This window comes from Triticum urartu, chromosome 3A (assembly GCF_056163025.1).
Source record: "Triticum urartu cultivar PI428250 chromosome 3A, HENAU_Tu73, whole genome shotgun sequence".
NCBI lineage: Eukaryota > Viridiplantae > Streptophyta > Magnoliopsida > Poales > Poaceae > Triticum > Triticum urartu.
In genome coordinates, this window is record NC_141875.1 from 654,744,952 (window position 1) to 654,753,316 (window position 8,365).

At 52.5% G+C, this 8,365-nt stretch overlaps 1 pseudogene; it reads right to left on the reverse strand.

Annotated features, from left to right (window-relative positions):
• LOC147981117 (uncharacterized) overlaps positions 1 to 5,800 on the reverse strand; it is a 164,423-nt pseudogene extending 158,623 nt beyond the window's left edge.
• Positions 5,801 to 8,365: the final 2,565 nt, after the last annotated feature.

Genomic DNA, 8,365 nt, shown 5'->3' on the forward strand with positions numbered 1-8,365 from the left:
AATGCTTCGAAGAAGAAGCTTCACCATCGCACGGGGTCAGGTGGCTACCACGTAGCCCGGCCTAAGTGGTCCAAGAGTGAGAATGATCTGGTTCATAAAGGGATCGAACCAGAGACAAATAACTGGCCAGACCGTTGCCGGACTTGGTTCTTCGGGGCTGGCGGAACCCTGGACCCTGAAACAGGGAAGTGCATTTGGACGAACGATCAAATGGACATACCAGCCAGTAAGCTTAAGCAGTATATCGAAGCAGCGCAGGAAGGGACGTTCTTTCCAGACAGAGAGAACGACGAGCTCACAATGGCCCTCGGGAATCCTGAGCACCCTAGACGGACACGAGGCACGCCAGGCTCCGTTCCGTGGAAGGTTGGGTTTCCAGACGCAGGCGGTTACAAATCCCATGAGAGGAGGAAAAAGTGCAGCAGACCCAAATGCAGGCGCTGCAAGCAAGGGTGGACGCGATAGAGGAACGAGAAGCAAATCGCAGCAAACGTACTGCCGAAGCCTCCCCCGAAGCTACCCCGCCATCTCAGCGCAGAAGCAGCGTGGCTTCCACCGAGCTGCTTCAGCTAGAGCATGCCTTGACGGCTCCTGCCAGCTATCCCGTGGATGCTATCACGGAGTCTCAAAATTGCCACCTTATGACGCAATGGATGAATTTGAAGGTCAAGGCGGCTGTTGGCTCTGTTTATCCTACTGAACCCGGCGCAACTTTTCACTGCTGGCCGATTCCAGAAGGATATGCTAGGGTGATGGTGGATGAGATAACGGAGGGATTTGAGGACCTCCAGCTTGACCACCCTACCGGTGAAGGGGAGACTCGGCTGGGGTCTGCTCTGAAGACTCCATGCCTATGGCGGAAGGACCTCATCAACCTTCCGAACTGGACGCCACCGCCTCCTCCTCCTCCTCCGGCGAGTCAGGGCACTCCGCCTCCACCGCCTCCTCCTCCTCCGGCGAGTGACGATCAGGGCCCTCGGCCGGCTCCTTCTCCGGCGCGCGGCGGCACTCCGCCTCCTTCTCCGCCTGCGCCGACGCGCCCGAGCAGCCCGCCTCCTCCTTCTCCCCCTCGTCAGCAAGGGCGGAAGAGACCTGCCGCCGCTCCAGCTGCTCCGGCGCGTCGTAGTCCTTCTCCTCCGCCGCTTAAGCAAGTAAAGAAGACAACCGCTACGTCTGCTCGGTCGGCGTCTAGCAGTACAACCAGAGGCGGGAGGACATACAGATTCGGTCCTTCTCTGAAGACTCCAGAGAAGTTACCATACGAGAGGACCCAGGAGGAGAACACCGAGATCGCGCGAGAAGAAGTGAAGAAATTCTTTGAAGGGGTGAAAGCAAAGAAACATCCACCTCCGGAGGAGAAGGTAGATCGGGTGAAAGTGAAGCGCACTCTGGCTGCCCTGACAAAACCACCGAAGTCTGATTCGCTGAAAGGAAACTATGACCGCATTATTGGAAAGGAATTTGCCGAAGCGGAGCGGTCGGGAAGTACTGTCAGTGATCAAAGGCTGAAACAACGACGAGCTGGGAAACAAATTGCCCAGCTCGGCGAACAAGCGAAGCAATCGTGCCCCCCACTCAAGGTGCCTAGCCACAACTTCGATAATGATCCGAGGATGGTGCCCGGTTATAGCAATCCTGCAGATTACCTGCCCGACGAAGTACATTATGACCCCATGGACGTGCAGATACAAAGATACGAGTACGGGAAGCCTCTCGTCAAAGATGAAAGATCTCTATCAACGATGATGCAAAGATTGCATGATTGGTACTTGAAAATCTGCAGAGACTCTGGGGGGAGGAGTACTTTGTATGCGAGAGTTAAACCGGAGCATGACCTCGTTGGAATTGATCTGTTGCCTGTTCCATTTGAGGAGTTCTATCAGTTCTTCAATCAATTGGTCCTCGATAAAGCAACTGTCACCTGCTACTGTCTGTAAGTAGTACTACTTCTGTCATTAAGTTTCTCTATATAGCTTAGCTCTTTCATTGCATGTATTTATAATCATCCTCACTATATTATGCAGATTGAAGATCATCGAATTGAAGAAAAGACAAGTCGGTGATATTGGGTTCATTAACACAAATCTCATAGATGCAACTCAGGTTAAATTTCATGCCGCAAAAACCGAGGCCAGCATGCTAGAATCGTTGATAATAAATCAAAACAAAGATATAATACTCTTTCCTTACAACTTCAAGTGAGTGTTACTGTCTTGTGCGTATTCGGTTTCCCTTATATATTAGTCAAGGTTATAGTAATGTAATTGATGAGTTATGCATGCGTGTGCAGTTTCCACTATATTCTCCTACATATTAAGCTTGAGCACGGACTAGTAACCGTCTTAGACTCAAGACGAAAAGATCCCAACGACTATGCAGACATGACTCAAATACTCGAGAAGTAAGTTAAATCGATCATTATCCACCATATCAGCAACTTTGTTCATTTCCTGATATATCAAGTAATTGTTTTCTTTGTCCGGCAGGATTTGGAGAAAATTCACCAGAAAAGCTCCGGGACTGCCGAAGGAGCTGCAATTTAGACACCCGAAAGTAAGTACTAGCTATAGTAGCATTTTAAGCGCATCTACTAGTCATTCAAGCGCTAGTTTCATCAATACCATTTGGCATTCTTGCTTATCAGTTTGATTAACCTCTATTTCTTGTAAAGTGGTTGTGGCAGCAACAAGGAAATGATTTCTGTGGTTACTATGTTTGCGAGTCCATCCGCCACACGACCTGTGAGCGGGGCTACACTTACGAACAATATGAAGTACGTAAATAACAACATTCACAATTTTATTTTATTACCATCATTTGTGTTGAGTTTCATTCATTCATATATATATGTATTGACCCCCTTTTTTAAATTAGATGTTTCGGAAGCGGGATGAACTCCTAGCACCAGCTCGCATGCGAGGAATTCAAGAGGAATTGGCGGCATTCTTTCTTGACCACGTGATCCCTGAAGACGGAGAATTCTATGTTAACCCTGAATCCGTATGATTATATTTGTAAGAGATAATTACTGTATATATGTAGCCGGTAGTGTCAGATAGATATACGAGAACTTGTTGTTCGACCAATCTCTCAGAGAAGGAGAGGTGGTCGATATCACTTCTCTCTGTATATATGCATATATGTTCATGACGATCTTCTGTTTCCTTCGTTTGCTTACTAGCTAGCTAGCGTGTCTAGTCCTCTCTATATACGTATGTATAGTACGTAACGTCGACCAAGCACAGACATAACAGAGGACACTTCTCTCTATTAATTATAACTAGCTAACACAATATATGAAACACCTAAATTAACCCCCTAAAACCCCCAACCCCCCCCCCCCCCTTTCAAAAAAAACAAAAACCCCAGCCACAGAAGTGCTGACGCGTGGATGCCTATTGGTCCCGGTTGGTGCCACCAACGGGGACTAAAGGCCCTCCACGTGGGCAGTGCGCAGAGCCCAGTCAGGAGACCCTTTGGTCCCGGTTGGTGCCCGGGACCAAAGGGTCTCCTGACTGGGCTCTGCGCACTACCCACGTGGAGGGCCTTTAGTCCCGGTTCTGGATTGAACCGGGACTAAAGGGTGGAGGTATTAGTACCGACACTTTAGTCCCGGTTCTTGAACCGGGACTAAAGGCCCTTACGTACCGGGACTATACGCCCTTTTTTCTACCAGTGAGGCAACGGAATGCGTCGTGTTCATGGGGAGGCAACGGAATGCGTCGTGTTCATCGGGAGGCAACGGAACGCGTGGGAGCCAACCGGCTGGGTTGGAACGGAATGCGTGGTTGTGTTCATCGGGAGGGCTTGGACGGAATAGGCGATGGAAATGAGGCCTAGCATAGCGCAAAATGGAGGAAATGGACCTCCTACGGTCGAAACAGGGTCCTGTTGATCGGGAGGGGTGTGGCGTACCGGAAAACGGACGAAACGGACCTCCTACGGTCGAAATGGAGGTCCTGTTGATCGGGAAGGGGTGTGGCGTACCACAAAACGGACGAAACAGACCCCCTACGGTCGAAACGGGGGTCCTGTTCATCGGGAGGGGTGTGGCATACCACAAAACGGGACTCCACGAGATACTGTTCATCTCCACCGTCGACCACCTCCAGCCTCCACGGGCTACCGTCGACCTCCTCCAGCCTCCATGAGCTCCTGTTCATCCAGCATCCACCGCGCGCTACTCCACCGGCTACTGTTCAACCACCCCTCCACGGGCACCCCTCCACCGTCTACTGTTTATCCAGCCCTCCACACCACGGGGTCCTGTTCAACCACCCCTCTACGGGCACCCCTCCATCGTCTACTGTTCATCCAGCCCTCCACACCACAGGGTCCTGTTCATCCAGAGGCAACGCCACCGCTCACTGTTCATCCACCCCCCCCCCCCCCCCCGCAACGCTCACTGTTCATCCAATCGATCGGCTTCAGTTAGCAGCAGTAGCGAAGCAATCGCTCGGTCGGGTTCAGTTAACAGCCATCGATCGATCGCTCGGGTTCAGTAACGCGTAGCCTGCAGTGCAATCGCTCGGGTTCAGTTAGAGCCCAACGCCTCGCTCGGGTTCAGTTAGAGCCAATGCCTCGCACACACGCGCGTACGTGTATCAGAGAAACGCGCATCGCTCGGCCCCTGACCTCCCACCATAACCGGGAACTCCCCGAAATTTTCCTCCCCCTCGCTTCTACCATGGTTTTTTCCGTCATGGACGGCCAAAGAATGTCATGCAGCTGCGTCTCCGGCCCGCCCATGACGAAAAGCCCATTTTCTGTCATGATTTTTTGTCATAGAAGTAGGAGCCCACCACATCTATGATGATACCAGGTTTTGTCACAATTATTGTCATAGAAATAGGAGCCCACCACATCTATGATGATACCGGATTTTATCACAATTATTGTCATAGAAGTGTCATATATATGACAAAAAAAAATTCGTTCGGCCCAAAATGTAACGGATGTGTCTTTTTTTGTAATGTGAGTAGTTGAGTTATACCTTGAATGAATGAATGATGAACAAGAAGTAAATCTTGAATGAATGATGAACAAGTAGTAACTCCTGAGGCTCTTGTTGACTTCTCCATGCTTCACCGGACTTGCCTGGTTGTTGTCGTCAGTTTCATCGGTGCTGCGAAGTGTTAGCTCGCTCCGCCGGCTACTTGCGGACTAATCAGGTTGGGCACCTTTTGAACCTGCACGACAATGGATTCTGAGCAGTTGCCTTGTCGTAAAAAACCAAGGGATAGACCGGACCGGAGCAGTATGTACCGGGCTGGTGTAGGCCTCGCTGCACATGAAGATGCCTTTGATGAGGTGGCTGGTGTCCGCGCCGATGGCCTTGGCGAGCATGTGACGTTGCAGCTCTGCACACTCGGTCACAAGTCATTCTAGTACCGTGACGCCGACGCCAATGGGGCGGCCTTGAGGCCCTAGAAGGTGCCAAAGGCGTGGAGAAGCAGGAGTCGGACTTGAGAAGCGCGTCGAGGGATGGCAGGAGCGTGGTGTCGGCAATGTCGTAGTTGAGGAGCACGTCGTCATTGTCTAACAGCTTGAAGAGGTAGTGCAGGCAGTCGAGCTTGATCACGATCTTGTTCCTCACCATCGGCTAGCTGAGGTCGCGGCCGATCCGCACCACGGTCGTCACGCCATTGTTGAGGAGCACACTGTCCTCGTCTGGCACCTTGAAGAGGTAGCACAGGCAGTCGAGCTTGACCACGGGCTCGTCCCTCGCTAGCAGCCAGCCGAGGTCGCGGCCGTCCCGCACCATGGTCATCACTCCCACGTCTTCCTTGAAGATCCTCATGATGGGCTCGATGAAGAAATCTGATCTGATTCAGTGACGTAGCGGGGATGGATGTGGAGGAGGCTACGGGTGGCTGCGCCGCCATGGCAATCCCCGGGCGCGGGGCTGCCGGACTGGCCTTGGGAACGAGGCCGCCGCGAGCGGGCAAATCGGGAGGAGCCACAAACCAAAGACCATCCAGAAGCCGATTTCAGCGGTGATGCAGCGGGAACAACACAAGCTCGCCGGAGAGGAGTAGTTGGGACGGGGGAGAGGAACTGCAGCCGCTACAGCTGTCCATCCGAAGGCACAACAAATCGGAAGAAGCAGCTACGACTACGAGCATGGGGGCGGGGTCGCCGTTGCCACATAGACGCCGCGGAGGAGAAGCGGCAACAACTACGGGAGATGTGGATGTGGCGCAGAGCCCGGCAGCCGGTTCGACGACGATGATGAGTATGGCTTCCCCGAGGTCCTTGGAGCCCTTGCCGGTGTTGCTGCCCACTGGCACCTCTCCAAGGTTCTTCTATTCCACCGCAGCCGCCATCTCGAGTGCCCCTGCTCCCCTGACCATCCTACTCCCTCGTCTTCCTCCCCCACACGTCGCCACCGGCCTTGCGCAGGTGACCCCTCCCTCGCTCGACCATGGCGTCCCCTAGGATTTCATGCGTTCGTAGTTCCCCATGATAGCGAGGGGAACAGCAAGGAGGCCGCCCATATCACATCCACGTCCGACACGACCCAACAATGGGTTGGCGTGTTGCAGCGTTCATGTGAGGCGCTCCTGCCGTGTCGGCTGGGCGTCTGGACCCTTATTCAAGTCAAGGCGTTCACCATACGGGGTCCTCGGGGAAGGTTCCTCCCGTGCTGGTCGCTGCACATACGACCGGGCTGTGTGCGTGGGTTGGAAACGCGAGGAGGGTTAGCCGGGTTAGACTTTGGAGGAGCGCGCACCAATATCGATTCGTCGTTTCTAGCAACCGATGCGTTAACTCGACATAGATATTATGATGGATACATGTCTGTCTAGCACGTTAGGTTTTGCAGCTGATTCTATCTATCCGTGACTAAGAATAGTTAGTATTTTATCTTTCTTTTAACTTGGGAATAGTACTGTAGCTGTAGTTTTCCTTTTCTTCTATGTGTTCGCTTGTTAGATTCCTATATCATCACACGTACATGCAATGCACATGCCGATCTGAACTCATAAAAAATCTCCTTCCTTTTTCCCAACTTCTTATTCACGTACTTTGTACGTGCCAAGTCCACATAAGTTTAGACACGTAACGTAATATACTTTAAATCTCGGCCGTCAATTTTTATGGTTAACATACAATCAACGAATATAATGGGATGAAGTATGAAGAACTATGAAAGCCTCTGTCTTTTAATATTAGGTATATATATATATATATATATATATATATATATATATATATATATATATATATATATACTCCAGCAATTTTTGGCCGTTTCTAGTCGATCCCCTAAACTTAACGTTGTAAACTTTAATTTGATCAAGTTCAAAGCAGGTTCAAACATAAACATAGATAGTTTTGCATAACCGAACATAAAACATAAATGTAACCTAAGCTAAACTACTTTCGATCGAAGTAGAGGTCGAGCCAATCCTTCCTCGTTAGGTACGGTGTGTCACGAGCCGGTCCGGGCCGGTGCCGTCGTCGGGGTCGTCGGAAAGACACTCCTCACTCGTTGAAGTCGATCTCCTCATCCTCGCCGCCCACCTTGATGCCCTCCGCGCCACCATTCTCTCCGCCTTCGACCTAGTCATCGAAGGAGAGCACGATAACCTCGCCGCCCTCCGCACCGGCAAAGATCACCCGCTTCGCCTCCACGAGCTCCGGGTGCTGCCGGCGGAGCTCTTACATGTAGGCCTCGGCGGCGGCCTCGGCCTCGAGGCGCTCTTAGGCCTCGTGGTCCTCCCGCGTCATAGCCGAGCTCACCACCCTGGCTCTGGCGGACCGAGGTCGACCGGACATGTGCCAAAGGGGAAATTGAGCCTACCCGCCGCGCTGTGGTAGCGGACCCGCCAGCGGTCGTACTCCATGGTCGCGAGCACGGCCGTGTGGAAGCTACCGAGCCACCAACGGGTGTGGGTCTCCCGATCCGTAATCTTGACAACCCACGTCCCCCAGCGCTGCTGCCGAACCCGGAGGTAGGACCTCGTCGGCGGCTGGGCCCGAGGGAGGATGGGGAAGTCCTCAAACAAGTGTAGGGGCACGGTGGCGGGCGGAACGGGCGACCAGCGACGGTGGATCGATAAAGAGCCCGTGGAGGACGACGGGGACACCTCGGCGGCCACCTCATCGGCATTGGGAGAAGAGGCCACGATAAACCTCTTTTGGCCATTGGCTCCTCGAGCTCCCCGGCACACAGGCAGAGGTTGAGGATGGAGGCGGCTGCGGCGGCGATGGCGGCGACCTACCAATGGTTTCGAGCAAGGGAGGGGTGGTGTGTGTCTGTGTGGGCGGAGGTTTTGGGGAGTGTGTGGTGTGTGTGGAGGGGGGGCAAGGTGGTGTTTGTGGAAATACCGTGACAACTTAAAAATTTACTAGGCGGGAG